Here is an 18,580-nt window from a genome sequence, read left to right as displayed (position 1 = left end):
AAAACCAAGCGCATATGATAATATTTCCACATTTAATATATAATTTTATATTTCTTTCATAAGAATCCATATTTGTATTATACCGTAACGATATAATAATCCAACTATACGGCAGGTAATAAATTAATATTTGCCTGCCTCCAAAAATTAACGATAATATATGGAAACGATTTGTTATTCTATATATAATAGAAACTTGACTTTTGTTTCAACGATATTATCTATAAAGCGTATATTCCTATTATCCGCGGAGCCAAGTCCCGTGTTCTATAGAACTGAGAAACAAATTTGTACGGATAATAATATACTTTATTGTATGTAACCAATATAAACATAATCCGAAATAAATATTCGAATAATGCGGGAGGTCGGCAACCACTGCCTACCTATAGTAGTTTTTGAACCCGCTGTCCTCAAAGCGGGTATTTTCAATTCCGTTTGCCACCCAACATACGGGCTATTCTCTTATATATTAAGAGATTATAGGAACATTTCATTTTTTTCCATTATTCATATATAATATGATTATTTTTTCCCTTATACATATAATAATTAATCATTTTCATATGTATATTATTTAATTTACTCATATTATTGCCAAAATCATATGAATACATAAGTTTTGAACAATATGAGAGGTCGGCAACCACTGCCTACCTATAGTAGTTTTTGAACCCTCTGTCGTAATTCCGGTCGTTTACACTACTATACCCTCTCACTATAATGGCTTTTCTCTATAATACTAAGAGAATGTGGATATTTTCAGCATTTTTTCCCTTATACATATAATAATTAATCATTTTCATATGTATATTATTTAATTTACTCATATATTGCCAAAATCATATGAATACATAAGTTTTGAACAATATGAGAGGTCGGCAACCACTGCCTACCTATAGTAGTTTTTGAACCCTCTGTCGTAATTCCGGTCGTTTACACTACTATACCCTCTCACTATAATGGCTTTTCTCTATAATACTAAGAGAATGTGGGATATTTTCAGCATTTTTTCCCTTATACATATATAATTAATCATTTTCATATGTATATTATTTAATTTACTCATATTATTGCCAAAATCATATGAATACATAAGTTTTGAACAATATGAGAGGTCGGCAACCACTGCCTACCTATAGTAGTTTTTGAACCCTCTGTCGTAATTCCGGTCGTTTACACTACTATACCCTCTCACTATAATGGCTTTTCTCTATAATACTAAGAGAATGTGGATATTTCAGATTTTTTCCTTATACATATAATAATTAATCATTTCATATGTATATTATTTAATTTACTCATATTATTGCCAAAATCATATGAATACATAAGTTTTGAACAATATGAGAGGTCGGCAACCACTGCCTACCTATAGTAGTTTTTGAACCCTCTGTCGTAATTCCGGTCGTTTACACTACTATACCCTCTCACTATAATGGCTTTCTCTATTATACTAGAGAATGTGGATATTTTCAGCATTTTTTCCCTTATACATATAATAATTAATATTTCATATGTATATTATTTAATTTACTCATATAATTGCCAAAATCATATGAATACATAAGTTTGAACAATATGAAGGTCGGCAACCACTGCCTACCTATAGTAGTTTTTGAACCCTCTGTCGTAATTCCGGTCGTTTACACTACTATACCCTCTCACTATAATGGCTTTTCTCTATAATACTAAGAGAATGTGGGAATATTTCAGCATTTTTTCCCCTATACATATAATAATTAATAATTTTCATATGTATATTATTTAATTTACTCATATAATTGCCAAAATCATATGAATACATAAGTTTTGAACAATATGAGAGGTCGGCAACCACTGCCTACCTATAGTAGTTTTGAACCCTCTGTCGTAATTCCGGTCGTTTACACTACTATACCCTCTCACTATAATGGCTTTTCTCTATAATACTAAGAGAATGTGGGAATATTTCAGCATTTTTCCCCTATACATATAATAATTAATAATTTTCATATGTATATTATTTAATTTACTCATATAATTGCCAAAATCATATAAATACATAAGTTTTGAACAATATCAGAGGTCAGCAACGGTCTTTCCTCTATAATACTAAGATAATATGGGAATATTTTCAGCATTTTTTCCCTTATACATTTATACATATAATAATTAATCATTTTCATATGTATATTATTTAATTTACTCATATTATTGCCAAAATCATATAAATACATAAGTTTTGAACAATATCAGAGGTCAGCAACGGTCTTTCCTCTATAATACTAAGATAATGTGGGAATATTTCATCATTTTTTCCTTATACATTTATACATATAATATTTAATCATTTTATATGTATATTATTTAATTTACTCATATAATTGCCAAAATCATATAATACATAAGTTTGAACAATATCAGAGGTCGCAACGGTCTTTCCTCTATAATCTAAGATAATATGGGATATTTCAGCATTTTTTCCCTTATACATATAATAATTAATCATTTCATATGTATATTATTTAATTTACTCGTATAATTGCCAAAATCCTATGAAGACATAAGAGAATACAATATGAGAGGTCGGCGCAACCATAATATAGTAGTTGATGACGAGGTGTTGGCAACTTAAATCCTTTATATTAATTATATGATAGAAAATCATATGTATAAATGATAGGAACTACAATCATTAAAGTCTTATAATTATATATAGACAATATATCTCACTAAATTGATGACGAGGTATTTGGCAACTTGATCACAATTCATTAAAGTCTTTATATTAATTATATGATAGGACAATATCATATGCGTCACTAAATTGATGACGAGGTATTTGGCAAAACTTGATATCATCAATTCATTTAAAAGTCTTTATATCAATAAATTATATGATAGAGACAATATCATATGCGTCACTAAATTGATGACGAGGTATTTGGCAACTTGATAAATTCTTTAAAGTCTTTATATCAAAAATTATATGATAGACAATATCATATCGTCACTAAATTGATGACGAGGTGTTTGGCAACTTGACACAATTCATTAAAGTCTTTATATTAATTATATGATAGGACAATATCATATGCGTCACTAAATTGATGACGAGTATTTGGCAACTTGATACAATTCTTTAAAGTTTTTATATCAAAATTATATGATAGGGACAATATCATATGCGTCACTAAATTGATGACGAGGTGTTTGGCAACTTGACACAATTCATTAAAGTCTTTATATTAATTATATGATAGGACAATATCATATGCGTCACTAAATTGATGACGAGGTATTTGGCAACTGATACAATTCTTTAAAGTTTTATATCAAAATTATATGATAGGGACAATATCATATGCGTCACTAAATTGATGACGAGTTGAAAAACAAAAAAAAATATAAAAATCAATATATGATGACGATAAATTTAAGCTATATCAATTAGATAGAAATATATGCTCACTAAATGATGACGAGTATTGCAACTTGATATAATTCTTTAAAGTCTTTATATCAAAAATTATATGATAGGGACAATATCATATGCGTCACTAAATTGATGACGAGGTGTTTGTTTGGCTACAGGAAAAATCATTTATTTATCGAATCATCAAGCAAAGGATAAGCTTCAGTGGATCGCAGTATGGCAGCTGCTCAACCACTTACAACACCTTGCCTGTTACAAAAGTCGTTTACAATTGATTCTAGGCTTTGTCATTGTATTAAATAATGCTTTTATATGTAACTAGCGCGGCATCAGGTGATCGAAGATCCTCCTAATTTACTATGTTACAAATTACATTGGCATCACATCCATTGTCGTTTATAAAATAAATTATAAACTTTAAATGGTTTAGAAGCCATACAATGCAAATTGCCCCTTATTTATCATTGCAGTCCAGCACGGATACGACCTTAGAGGCGTTCAGGCATAATCCAACGGACGTAGCGTCATACCACTGTTCGCTCGAACAAGTATTGTGCCATTGGTCCGTACCTGCGGTTCCTCTCGTACTACGCAGGAATGCTGTCGCAACAACGTTTTGTCATTAGTAGGGTAAAACTAACCTGTCTCACGACGGTCTAAACCCAGCTCACGTTCCCTTGCATGGGTGAACAATCCAACGCTTGGTGAATTTTGCTTCACAATGATAGGAAGAGCCGACATCGAAGGATCAAAAAGCGACGTCGCTATGAACGCTTGGCCGCCACAAGCCAGTTATCCCTATGGTAACTTTTCTGACACCTCTTGTTAAAAACTCTTTAAACCAAAAGGATCGATAGGCCGAGCTTTTGCTGTCCCTGTGTGTACTGAACACCGAGATCAAGTCAGCATTTGCCCTTTGCTCTATGTGTGGTTTCTGTCCGCACTGAGCTGGCCTTGGGACACCTCCGTTATTATTTGAGAGATGTACCGCCCCAGTCAAACTCCCTACCTGGCAATGTCCTTGAATTGGATCATACCTGAGTAATTGGAGTTATACCAAATTTTCAAATCAAAAATACATAAATGCATCGTTTTATTAAAGAATTTGTTTGCGATTATATAACAAACTCGTGATACTTTGATCAAGAAGCTTGCATCAAAACCCAATACCATAAGATATAATAAATATATCCGTATAATGGCTAGGAAATGATACACGTTCCATTTAATCAAGTAAGTAAGGAAACAATAAGAGTAGTGGTATTTCATTGACGATACCAAACCGAGGTCTAATATCTCCCACTTATTCTACACCTCTTATGTCTCCTTACACTGCCAGATTAGAGTCAAGCTCAAAAGGGTCTTCTTTCCCCGCTAATTATTCCAAGCCCGTTCCCTTGGCTGTGGTTTCGCTAGATAGTAGATAGGGACAGTAGGAATCTCGTTAATCCATTCATGCGCGTCACTAATTAGATGACGAGGCATTTGGCTATTTTTTTTTTTTTTTTTTTGATCGCGGAGGTATGGAAATCTATCGAAAGATACTAGGTCTGTCAACACTTCAGTTTCCTAGCATGCACGATTCATTGCTGAACCGAAGTTCCGCAACGCCTACGTACTAAAACCATCCTCATAGCCATTTATATATTACCATTATTTGCGATGTTTATGCCTTTATTGATGTTATGCCAAGACAGCAAGCAAATGTTTTGAACCAAACGTTTTAGCTAAGTCCAATCTCGGGAAAACCCGCTCAGGTACATGAACTGTTTAAAACAACCGAGACTGCCTCTCATAACCTGGACGCTAATGATATGACTATCATATTTGCTGAGGAGACCCTTCGCTATCAATCTTTTAACGGATTGACCACTCCAGATCCCCCTCCAGTTCAGGGTGGCAGAATGGAATTCAATGTCACCTGCGGCTTCGAATCTGCGACGCAATTCAGTTCGTATGTCCGGTCTGTCGTATCTATTGATTTTGCGCTGGTGCGCATCATCCATAGAGTGTCCGTCTGTCACAATTTGTATGTCGATCACATCAATGTGATTTTGTCGTAGTGCCACCAGGTCCGGTTTATTAAGGCCGGATTCGCACTGCAGACTTGGTTCAACAATGACCGCGCAGCCTCTCTCCTCAAGTCCCCGCTTGATTCGATTTACTACGCAGTTGTGTCTAGCTACGCGCCTCCCATGCGATCGGTAACATTTTTGCATTATATGGTTTGTTGTTTCGGGAGCGTCACATCCTGCACGACACTGTCGTTCCAATTCGTGCCTTCCCCTTGTAGTACGAGACTTCGTGGGTAGGGCATTTATCCGCAGACGAATACCGTCTATATATTCCTTTCCTGTTAGTAAACGCGTGGGTTGATTAACCCACCCGTGTTGCGGTCCCCAATGGCCCGCTTCACGGAGTCCGCTGCCATCAACTGAGAGGTACAATTTGTTCGCCCAATATTTTTCTATTGCCGGACGCGATAACAATTCATGTTGTTCTGCAAATAATCTATCTCGGGCCCGTTGTTTTTCGGCTTCGAGGAAAGAGCTGGCTACCTCGTTTTGCGTGAGGTGAGGCCATTTAATATTACTCAAACGTCTTAGCCTTAACATTGGAGCTACCCATCTAAGTGATGGAATTCCGAGACCTCCACTTTTTGGGGGTGCGTGAATGAATGCTATCGGCACATCCAGCGGAAGATTTAGCCATCTTCGCACATAGTATCGTATTAGTTTGTCAGTTTTTCGTAGGACGCCTATCGCCACACTCCCAAGGGCTAACTTGTGATAGAGCTGTGGGATAAGGACAGTCCTTAGGGCGAACATCCTCTGTTGTGGTTTGAGGGGGCCTTTGTCAATCTTTGTAGCTTTGGACCAATGTCCTCGGCCGGATTGCATCGAACCCTCCCAGTTGCAGTGAAGTTGATGCCTAAGTACTTCCACTCGTCCGTTCGCTTCAATGATGGAATCTCTCTTGAGCCTACGTAAAAGCTCTGTGCCTCTAGCACGGTACACTTCTGTTTCGGCTGGCCCTTAATGCCAACGGTAAAACATTTGTCGGCATTAAGTTTGAGGCCGACGAGAGATAGAAAATCCAACGTTCTGTCCAACAATACTTGAAGTCCCATTCGAGTTTCAGCAAATAGTACCAAATCATCTGCAAACGCGGCCGCGTTAGTAATGGCATTTCCGACTCTAGCACCAATTTCGCTGGGTAGGTTTCTAAGTAACCTGTCCATTACCAAGTTAAATAGAATAGGAGACAAAGGGTCACCCTGCTTCACTCCTCTAGCAGGGACGAATTCCTCTGAACTCCAACCGTCCCCATTGAGACTGGTACCGCCACCCTCGTACGTATTCTGTACGTAGTCAACGAAGCCCTTTGGCGCACCATAAGCACGTAAGGTGTCATATATAGATGCATGCGATAGAGAATCGAATGCCTTGCTTACATCTAAATTTGCGATGTAGCAAGATCTAAAGTGCTTATGGCTATGCCTCAAGACTAAGTCAACTATCGTCGCATTATCGGCACATCCGTCGGTAGGTAAGAAGCCCCGCTGGCGCGGGTCCCAATTGATTGATGAGTTCAACCGGGTTGCCAATATTGCATTTAGCTGTCTTACCAGGACTGAAGGCACCGATATTGGACGAAAGTCTTGCGGTCGCTTCGCCGTCACCGTCTTCGGGATGAAGACAGTTCTGGCCAGTCGGATAGAGTGTGGTAGATTGCCGCACCATAGAATTAGGTTCATTATTCGTAGCATAATACCTGACGGCACCTCCCTGGCTGTTTTTGGAGTTATCCCGTCAGGCCCCGGAGATGAAGATAATGAGATTCTTGATGCCCTAAGGTCATGCTCCGTAATAGCAGACCAAACCCTCTCAAGCGAGTGATCCATTTGTATCACTTCTCCACTGCAAGAGCTTGGGCTAGGCTGAGTCATTACTTCTCTCCAGTAGGGAACCATTACTTCTTGGCTTGGCATTACCGACTCATCAGTTCCATTTAGCAAGGACTTAATGCATCTTCCTTTATGCTTATCCCAGTTGCGCTGGGTGACAGCATACTGTTGCCTTCTGCTTTCTCTCCTATTTCGAGGTCTCCGAGGAGGTCTCGTCAGCGTGTGTCGTACACCCTGTGCCGGAAAAATTCCTAGGAGATATAGCGATAAGCATTGGAGAGTGGTTTCCTTTCCCTCGAGCTCTGCCCTGTCAATGATCGTTTGTAGCTCTTGGGCTCTCCATTTGGAATGGCATTCTACGGGGCTATACCCACGCAGTGTCCGCAAAATTTCCCTGTTCGACTGTTCGAAGGGAGTGATTGGAGTTGTTTCTGATGTTGTTACTTGGTGGTTTTGCTCACTTCTACTAGGGCGGCGCCTTATGGTTAGATTAGCAACTTCCGGGACGCGAGCTGATTGCCCTCTTATCTGCTCTATTTTCTCCTTATAATCGCCCCTCTGTCTTAGCTTTTTGATGGCTTCGACGCTGCGGTTTGCAAAATACACCGCTAGTTGCTTGTTTATGTGTTTATGTCCATTTGCTGTGAGCTCAACCTCCTTTCTCGCCATCATCCACTTCTCTTCCTCACTCCACCTTGCCTTTATCTCGACACGTCGACGTTCTTCATCAAGTTCGTCTGGGTGCCGAGATCGCATGTGAACACCGAGTCCTCTCTTGCTGTTAAAGGACCGGCCACATACTGTGCAGGGAACCCTAGATAGAGTAGCCGCTGCGTTTGGTTCATATTGGTCCTCCGGGAAGGTGTCCACGGAGGGTCGGGTCGTCATCAGATTGTGTAAATTCATCCGAGGCTCGTTATTTCTATTTGTAGTTCCAATATGAATAAATTTCCTCTGGGGAACCAACCCATCGGAAAAGTTTTGCCGCTCAAATTAGCTGCTAAACAAGTTTAGCATTACCGGGGACCACCACGAGGAGGTTTTGAGTCGACTTGAGTAAAGGAGAGACTTGTGAGTTACAGAGTAAAATTCCCCTTCCGCACACCATATGATATGACTTACGAATTACAGAAAAATACTCCCCCTCTGCTCGCAATTACCCCAGATCCCCTTAAGAGAGTCATAGTTACTCCCGCCGTTGACCCGCGCTTACTTGAATTTCTTCACTTTGACATTCAGAGCACTGGGCAGAAATCACATTGTGTCAACACCCGCTAGGGCCATCACAATGCTTTGTTTTAATTAGACAGTCGGATTCCCCAAGTCCGTGCCAGTTCTGAATTGATTGTTAATTGATAATCGTTATAATTGATAAGAACTAATTGGTTTAACCCAAATAGTATTCTTAAAAATTTTAGCAAGAAAGTTCCACAATTGGCTACGTAACTAAACTATCCGGGGAACAAGTAACTAACATAAATGCTAGAAACTCTATTTACCCAGAACGAGCACATAAACCATGTTATTGTTTCCCAATCAAGCCCGACTATCTCAATCTTCAGAGCCAATCCTTATCCCGAAGTTACGGATCTAATTTGCCGACTTCCCTTACCTACATTATTCTATCGACTAGAGACTCTTCACCTTGGAGACCAGCTGCGGATATTGGTACGGCCTGTTGAGAAGTTTGCGTGTCCCCACCATAAATTTTCAAGGTCCGAGGAGAAAATATCGACACAACAGTATATGTCATGCTCTTCTAGCCCATCTACCATATCTCTCTGCGAAAGACTTCCATGGTAGTACGGCTATAAAACAGAAAAGAAAACTCTTCCGATATCTCTCGACGGCTTCTTTATGGTCGTTCCTGTTGCCAGGATGAGCACGAGGCCCATATTTAATAACAAACGGATACTCAACAGGTTACGGAATTGGAACCGTATTCCCTTTCGTTCAAAATTATTCAAGTGTATTATATTCGCTTTGTTTATATAGTTAGGCATTTTTGTTTTACTTGAAAATTTTCGGCTTTCGCCTTGAACTTAGGACCGACTAACTCGTGATCAACCACTGTTCACACGAAACCCTTCTCCACTTCAGTCCTCCAAGGTCTCATTCGATTATTTGCTACTACCACCAAGATCTGTACCAATGGCAGCTCCATGCAGGCTTACGCCAAACACTTCTACGCATACCATTGTACCTTCCTACTCACTAAAGTTTCAAAATTTATATCACAAGTAATATAAATCATCTACTTTAGCGGTAATGTATAGGTATACAACTTAAGCGCCATCCATTTTAAGGGCTAGTTGCTTCGGCAGGTGAGTTGTTACACACTCCTTAGCGGATTTCGACTTCCATGATCACCGTCCTGCTGTTTTAAGCAACCAACGCCTTTCATGGTATCTGCATGAGTTGTTAATTTGGGCACCGTAACATTACGTTTGGTTCATCCCACAGCGCCAGTTCTGCTTACCAAAAGTGGCCCACTGGGCACATTATATCATAACCTTGAACTTCATATCAAGAAAGTTAAGGTTCTTACCCATTTAAAGTTTGAGAATAGGTTAAGATCGTTTCGACCCTAAGGCCTCTAATCATTCGCTTTACCAGATAAGATTATTTTATATAATATTAAAATGCACCAGCTATCCTGAGGGAAACTTCGGAAGGAACCAGCTACTAGATGGTTCGATTGGTCTTTCGCCCCTATACTCAATTCTGACAATCGATTTGCACGTCAGAACTGTTTCGGTCTTCCATCAGGGTTTCCCCTGACTTCAACCTGATCAAGTATAGTTCACCATCTTTCGGGTCACAGCATATATGCTCAAGGTACGTTCCAGTTAGAGGCATAAATAATATAAATATACATTATACATAACTATATAGAACGCCCCGGGATTGTGTTAATTAGCTATAAATAGCTAAAAAACTAATCCCATTATTAGTCAAGTTAATTACGCTATTAGGTTTACATCCCAATAACTTGCACATATGTTAGACTCCTTGGTCCGTGTTTCAAGACGGGTCCCGAAGGTATCCTGAATCTTTCGCATTGTTAATCATACAAGAGCATATAATAAACACAAAAATCAATGATAATTATGCCATTATATAATTCCGAAAAATTAACGCTCTGTAATAATATAAATCTATCAGCACTTTATCAAATTAATAACATTTATTCTGTGTTAAAATGCAAGCAATTTAATTGGAATAAACTATAAGTTATATTTTATGATAAATTTGGGATATGCTAATAGATTACAATGTCCTTATATGGAAAAAATGCACATTATTCTTAATAATATTATTTAAATATTACAATTTTAATGATGAATTTTCCATAACGGATATTCAGGTTCATCGGGCTTAACCTCTAAGCAGTTTCACGTACTGTTTAACTCTCTATTCAGAGTTCTTTTCAACTTTCCCTCACGGTACTTGTTTACTATCGGTCTCATGGTTATATTTAGTTTTAGATGGAGTTTACCACCCACTTAGTGCTGCACTATCAAGCAACACGACTCTTTGGAAACATCATCTAGTAATCATTAACGTTATACGGGCCTGGCACCCTCTATGGGTAAATGGCCTCATTTAAGAAGGACTTAAATCATTAATTTCTCATACTAGAATATTGACGCTCCATACACTGCATCTCACATTTGCCATATAGACAAAGTGACTTAGTGCTGAACTGTTTTCTTTTCGCTCGCCGCTACTAAGAAAATCCTTGTTAGTTTCTTTTCCTCCCCTAATTAATATGCTTAAATTCAGGGGGTAGTCCCATATGAGTTGAGGTTGTATATATAACTATATTTTGCCATAAATTCTTTATATATAAATGATAAAACAATCAATTAAATTCGTTATAAATAGTTCCAATAGTTCTTGTAAGCAAAGTTATTTTTTATCCATTTAACGAACCAACGAAGAATAATAACAAAACCAAGATTTTTCTTTTTCCGAATCATTAATAAGAGACAATTCTAGATGAAAAATATTTCAATTTTTTATGCTAGACATTTCTCAGTATTATTTGATTGAAAAAGAAAATATTTCTCTTCGTTTTTCACATTCAAATGTGAGATAATGTTTTTCATTTCTTTTTTAATATTATGAATAAAATCATTATTTAATCCAATAATATACCATATGCTTATAAAAAATTTATAAACAACTTAATTAGCATAGTCTTACAACCCTCAACCATATGTAGTCCAAGCAGCACTATAAAATTAATTAAAGTACATAACAGCATGGACTGCGATATGCGTTCAAAATGTCGATGTTCATGTGTCCTGCAGTTCACACGATGACGCACAGTTTGCTGCGTTCTTCATCGACCCATGAGCCGAGTGATCCACCGCTTAGAGTTTTATAATTCATTTTTATATAATATCAATATTGTTTTTATTGAAAGAAATTAAAAATACACCATTTTACTGGCATATATCAATTCCTTCAATAAATTTATTTTTATACCTAAAAATAAATGTTGCGATATGTCTTAGTTTCATATAAGCATTATGTATCATAAAAATCTGGTTATGGTTTGCTATTTTGGGTGACACATACTGCAAAATTTATATAAAACATTAACCTGATGGATGACAGGTACAAACATTGTATATTTTAGGTTGTTGCATTAGCCAACGTATGCTCATAACATAGATGAACAATACATATTCGCAACGCGTGTATATTATGGTCCATATACACACACACTTATTTTGAATACCACATTCAAAATTATTTTAATTTTAATTCGACTTCTACTTTCAAATTTTGTTCAGTTTCTTCGATTTCCATTTTCGAGAATTTGTTTTTATAGGAAACGCCATTGTTGTAGTAGGTACTGCCACAAATACGCACAACAACATTAATAATGTTAAAGTCTTTTTATGAGGTTGCCAAGCCCCACATATAAAATAAAAGCCATCTTCATTTTATTTTGACTTTAACTTTTGATTCCGTGGAATCATTTTGTAATATTTTTATTTTGGTAAATTGTATTTATTTGTATTATAACAAATGTTTATTAACGATAAGGATATTATACAATAATGATCCTTCCGCAGGTTCACCTACGGAAACCTTGTTACGACTTTTACTTCCTCTAAATAATCAAGTTCGGTCAACTTTTGCGAAACAACCGTAACACGCAAGGCGTCACAGTGATCACGTCCGGAGACCTCACTAAATAATTCAATCGGTAGTAGCGACGGGCGGTGTGTACAAAGGGCAGGGACGTAATCAATGCGAGTTAATGACTCACACTTACTGGAATTCCAAGTTCATGTGAACAGTTTCAGTTCACAATCCCAAGCATGAAAGTGGTTCAGCGGTTTACCCGGACCTCTCGGTCTAGGAAATACACGTTGATACTTTCATTGTAGCGCGCGTGCAGCCCAGGACATCTAAGGGCATCACAGACCTGTTATTGCTCAATCTCATTATTGCTAGACGCAATTTGTCCATTTAAGAAGCTAGTGTCCTTATAATGGGACAAACCAACAGGTACGGCTCCACTTACATAAACACATTCAAACACAATAAACATTTTACTGCCACCATGAATGAAGGCTACATAAGCTTCAGCACCATAATCCTGAAGATATCTATTTAATATATTTGAGTCTCGTTCGTTATCGGAATTAACCAGACAAATCACTCCACGAACTAAGAACGGCCATGCACCACCACCCATAGATTCGAGAAAGAGCTATCAATCTGTCTTACACACTTATGTTCGGACCTGGTAAGTTTTCCCGTGTTGAGTCAAATTAAGCCGCAGGCTCCACTCCTGGTGGTGCCCTTCCGTCAATTCCTTTAAGTTTCAGCTTTGCAACCATACTTCCCCCGGAGCCCAAAAGCTTTGGTTTCCCGGGAAGCGACTGAGAGAGCCATAAAAGTAGCTACACCCAATTGCTAGCTGGCATCGTTTATGGTTAGAACTAGGGCGGTATCTGATCGCCTTCGAACCTCTAACTTTCGTTCTTGATTAATGAAAACATCTTTGGCAAATGCTTTCGCTTAAGTTAGTCTTACGACGGTCCAAGAATTTCACCTCTCGCGTCGTAATACTAATGCCCCCAAACTGCTTCTATTAATCATTACCTCTTGATCTGAAAACCAATGAAAGCAGAACAGAGGTCTTATTTCATTATCCCATGCACAGAATATTCAGGCATTTGAAGCCTGCTTTAAGCACTCTAATTTGTTCAAAGTAATAGTACCGGCCCACAATAACACTCGTTTAAGAGCACTAGTGCAGGTTTTTAAATAGGAGGAACATATGAAAAAATACAAGTATTTAATCACATATAAGAACTCCACCGGTAATACGCTTACATACATAAAGGTATAGTACTAACCACAATTGTAAGTTGTACTACCCGTATGAAGCACAAGTTCAACTACGAACGTTTTAACCGCAACAACTTTAATATACGCTATTGGAGCTGGAATTACCGCGGCTGCTGGCACCAGACTTGCCCTCCAATTGGTCCTTGTTAAAGGATTTAAAGTGTACTCATTCCAATTACAGGGCCTCGGATATGAGTCCTGTATTGTTATTTTTCGTCACTACCTCCCCGAGCTGGGAGTGGGTAATTTACGCGCCTGCTGCCTTCCTTAGATGTGGTAGCCGTTTCTCAGGCTCCCTCTCCGGAATCGAACCCTGATTCCCCGTTACCCGTTGCAACCATGGTAGTCCTAGATACTACCATCAAAAGTTGATAGGGCAGACATTTGAAAGATCTGTCGTCGGTACAAGACCATACGATCTGCATGTTATCTAGAGTTCAACCAATATAACGATCTTGCGATCGCTTGGTTTTAGCCTAATAAAAGCACATGTCCCATAAGGTTCATGTTTTAATTGCATGTATTAGCTCTAGAATTACCACAGTTATCCAAGTAACTGTTAACGATCTAAGGAACCATAACTGATATAATGAGCCTTTTGCGGTTTCACTTTTAATTCGTGTGTACTTAGACATGCATGGCTTAATCTTTGAGACAAGCATATAACTACTGGCAGGATCAACCAGAATAATGTTTTTCCTTCATATTCCATTCATATATTTTGAATCGAAATAAGCAATATAATAGATATATAGATATATAGATTTTTCACTTTATATAATTCCATGATTTTTATTATATTGAATAAAATTCAATATTTCGCCTTTGGGTAAAATTTTAAATATATAAGTAAAAAAATCCATTCGATTACGGCCATTTTTATATAGCATTCGTAATCCATATTTTCATTTTTAATTTATACTTGTTTTACCAATATAACAAGAATTTCATCTAATTATTGTAATATATATATTTCTATAATTTTATCTTTTTATACATACATATTTCATTATAAAATATCATTTTATTTCCAACATACATAATTATTGTATCCACACATGTACAATTTTTGTTTAACCAATATAAATATTAAGTTAAATCATTTGCATTTTGAAGATAAATTTAAAATTTATCTCTTTTCATATATATCTCTGGTAATATATAACATAAAACCAAGCGCATATGATAATATTTCCACATTTAATATATAATTTTATATTTCTTTCATAAGAATCCATATTTGTATTATACCGTAACGATATAATAATCCAACTATACGGCAGGTAATAAATTAATATTTGCCTGCCTCCAAAAATTAACGATAATATATGGAAACGATTTGTTATTCTATATATAATAGAAACTTGACTTTTGTTTCAACGATATTATCTATAAAGCGTATATTCCTATTATCCGCGGAGCCAAGTCCCGTGTTCTATAGAACTGAGAAACAAATTTGTACGGATAATAATATACTTTATTGTATGTAACCAATATAAACATAATCCGAAATAAATATTTCGAATAATGCGGGAGGTCGGCAACCACTGCCTACCTATAGTAGTTTTTGAACCCGCTGTCCTCAAAGCGGGTATTTTCAATTCCGTTTGCCACCCAACATACGGGCTATTCTCTTATATATTAAGAGATTATAGGAACATTTCATTTTTTTTCCATTATTCATATATAATATGATTATTTTTTCCCTTATACATATAATAATTAATCATTTTCATATGTATATTATTTAATTTACTCATATTATTGCCAAAATCATATGAATACATAAGTTTTGAACAATATGAGAGGTCGGCAACCACTGCCTACCTATAGTAGTTTTTGAACCCTCTGTCGTAATTCCGGTCGTTTACACTACTATACCCTCTCACTATAATGGCTTTTCTCTATAATACTAAGAGAATGTGGGATATTTTCAGCATTTTTTCCCTTATACATATAATAATTAATCATTTTCATATGTATATTATTTAATTTACTCATATTATTGCCAAAATCATATGAATACATAAGTTTTGAACAATATGAGAGGTCGGCAACCACTGCCTACCTATAGTAGTTTTTGAACCCTCTGTCGTAATTCCGGTCGTTTACACTACTATACCCTCTCACTATAATGGCTTTTCTCTATAATACTAAGAGAATGTGGGATATTTTCAGCATTTTTTCCCTTATACATATAATAATTAATCATTTTCATATGTATATTATTTAATTTACTCATATTATTGCCAAAATCATATGAATACATAAGTTTTGAACAATATGAGAGGTCGGCAACCACTGCCTACCTATAGTAGTTTTTGAACCCTCTGTCGTAATTCCGGTCGTTTACACTACTATACCCTCTCACTATAATGGCTTTTCTCTATAATACTAAGAGAATGTGGGATATTTTCAGCATTTTTTCCCTTATACATATAATAATTAATCATTTTCATATGTATATTATTTAATTTACTCATATTATTGCCAAAATCATATGAATACATAAGTTTTGAACAATATGAGAGGTCGGCAACCACTGCCTACCTATAGTAGTTTTTGAACCCTCTGTCGTAATTCCGGTCGTTTACACTACTATACCCTCTCACTATAATGGCTTTTCTCTATTATACTAAGAGAATGTGGGATATTTTCAGCATTTTTTCCCTTATACATATAATAATTTTCATATGTATATTATTTAATTTACTCATATAATTGCCAAAATCATATGAATACATAAGTTTTGAACAATATGAGAGGTCGGCAACCACTGCCTACCTATAGTAGTTTTTGAACCCTCTGTCGTAATTCCGGTCGTTTACACTACTATACCCTCTCACTATAATGGCTTTTCTCTATAATACTAAGAGAATGTGGGAATATTTCAGCATTTTTTCCCCTATACATATAATAATTAATAATTTTCATATGTATATTATTTAATTTACTCATATAATTGCCAAAATCATATGAATACATAAGTTTTGAACAATATGAGAGGTCGGCAACCACTGCCTACCTATAGTAGTTTTTGAACCCTCTGTCGTAATTCCGGTCGTTTACACTACTATACCCTCTCACTATAATGGCTTTTCTCTATAATACTAAGAGAATGTGGGAATATTTCAGCATTTTTTCCCCTATACATATAATAATTAATAATTTTCATATGTATATTATTTAATTTACTCATATAATTGCCAAAATCATATAAATACATAAGTTTTGAACAATATCAGAGGTCAGCAACGGTCTTTCCTCTATAATACTAAGATAATATGGGAATATTTTCAGCATTTTTTTCCCTTATACATTTATACATATAATAATTAATCATTTTCATATGTATATTATTTAATTTACTCATATTATTGCCAAAATCATATAAATACATAAGTTTTGAACAATATCAGAGGTCAGCAACGGTCTTTCCTCTATAATACTAAGATAATGTGGGAATATTTCATCATTTTTTCCTTTATACATTTATACATATAATATTTAATCATTTTATATGTATATTATTTAATTTACTCATATAATTGCCAAAATCATATAAATACATAAGTTTTGAACAATATCAGAGGTCGGCAACGGTCTTTCCTCTATAATACTAAGATAATATGGGAATATTTCAGCATTTTTTCCCTTATACATATAATAATTAATCATTTTCATATGTATATTATTTAATTTACTCGTATAATTGCCAAAATCCTATGAAGACATAAGAGAATACAATATGAGAGGTCGGCGCAACCATAATATAGTAGTTGATGACGAGGTGTTTGGCAACTTGATACAATTCTTTAAAAAGTCTTTATATTAATTATATGATAGGGACAATATCATATGCGTCACTAAATTGATGACGAGGTGTTTGGCAACGTGACACAAATCATTAAAGTCTTTATATTAATTATATGATAGAGACAATATCATATGCGTCACTAAATTGATGACGAGGTATTTGGCAACTTGATAGAATTCTTTAAAGTCTTTATATCAAAATTATATGATAGGGACAATATCATATGCGTCACTAAATTGATGACGAGGTGTTTGGCAACGTGACACAAATCATTAAAGTCTTTATATTAATTATATGATAGAAAAATCATATGTCACAATTATGACAGTATTGGCAACTTGATAGAATTCTTTAAAGTCTTTATATCAAAAATTATATGATAGGACAATATCATATGCGTCACTAAATTGATGACGAGGTGTTTGGCAACTTGACACAATTCATTAAAGTCTTTATATTAATTATATGATAGAGACAATATCATATGCGTCACTAAATTGATGACGAGGTATTTGGCAACTTGATATAATTCTTTAAAGTCTTTATATCAAATATTATATGATAGGGACAATATCATATGCGTCACTAAATTGATGACGAGGTGTTTGGCAACTTGACACAATTCATTAAAGTCTTTATATTAATTATATGATAGGGACAATATCATATGCGTCACTAAATTGATGACGAGGTATTTGGCAACTTGATACAATTCTTTAAAGTTTTTATATCAAAAATTATATGATAGGGACAATATCATATGCGTCACTAAATTGATGACGAGGTGTTTGGCAACTTGACACAATTCATTAAAGTCTTTATATTAATTATATGATAGGGACAATATCATATGCGTCACTAAATTGATGACGAGGTATTTGGCAACTTGATACAATTCTTTAAAGTTTTTATATCAAAAATTATATGATAGGGACAATATCATATGCGTCACTAAATTGATGACGAGGTGTTTGGCAACTTGACACAATTCATTAAAGTCTTTATATTAATTATATGATAGAGACAATATCATATGCGTCACTAAATTGATGACGAGGTA

General features: G+C 35.7%; 2 non-coding genes and 1 pseudogene across 2 annotated transcripts; all 3 read right to left on the bottom strand.

The window, feature by feature from the left end:
- Positions 1-3,593: 3,593 nt before the first annotated feature.
- LOC117149789 lies at positions 3,594-11,138 on the bottom strand (annotated as a pseudogene).
- A 395-nt stretch (positions 11,139-11,533) lies between these two features.
- On the bottom strand, positions 11,534-11,712 carry LOC117149794. The gene has a single exon (XR_004460520.1). It is a non-coding gene; the product is annotated as a 5.8S ribosomal RNA (ribosomal RNA).
- Positions 11,713-12,398: 686 nt separating this feature from the next.
- On the bottom strand, positions 12,399-14,392 carry LOC117149787. Its single transcript, XR_004460517.1, has one exon. It is a non-coding gene; the product is annotated as a small subunit ribosomal RNA (ribosomal RNA).
- Between the last annotated feature and the right edge of the window lie 4,188 nt (positions 14,393-18,580).

Source organism: Drosophila mauritiana, unplaced genomic scaffold (assembly GCF_004382145.1).
Source record: "Drosophila mauritiana strain mau12 unplaced genomic scaffold, ASM438214v1 U_332, whole genome shotgun sequence".
Classification (NCBI taxonomy): domain Eukaryota; kingdom Metazoa; phylum Arthropoda; class Insecta; order Diptera; family Drosophilidae; genus Drosophila; species Drosophila mauritiana.
Note: the sequence above shows the minus strand (reverse complement) of the source record. Positions and strands in the feature narration are given on the sequence as shown.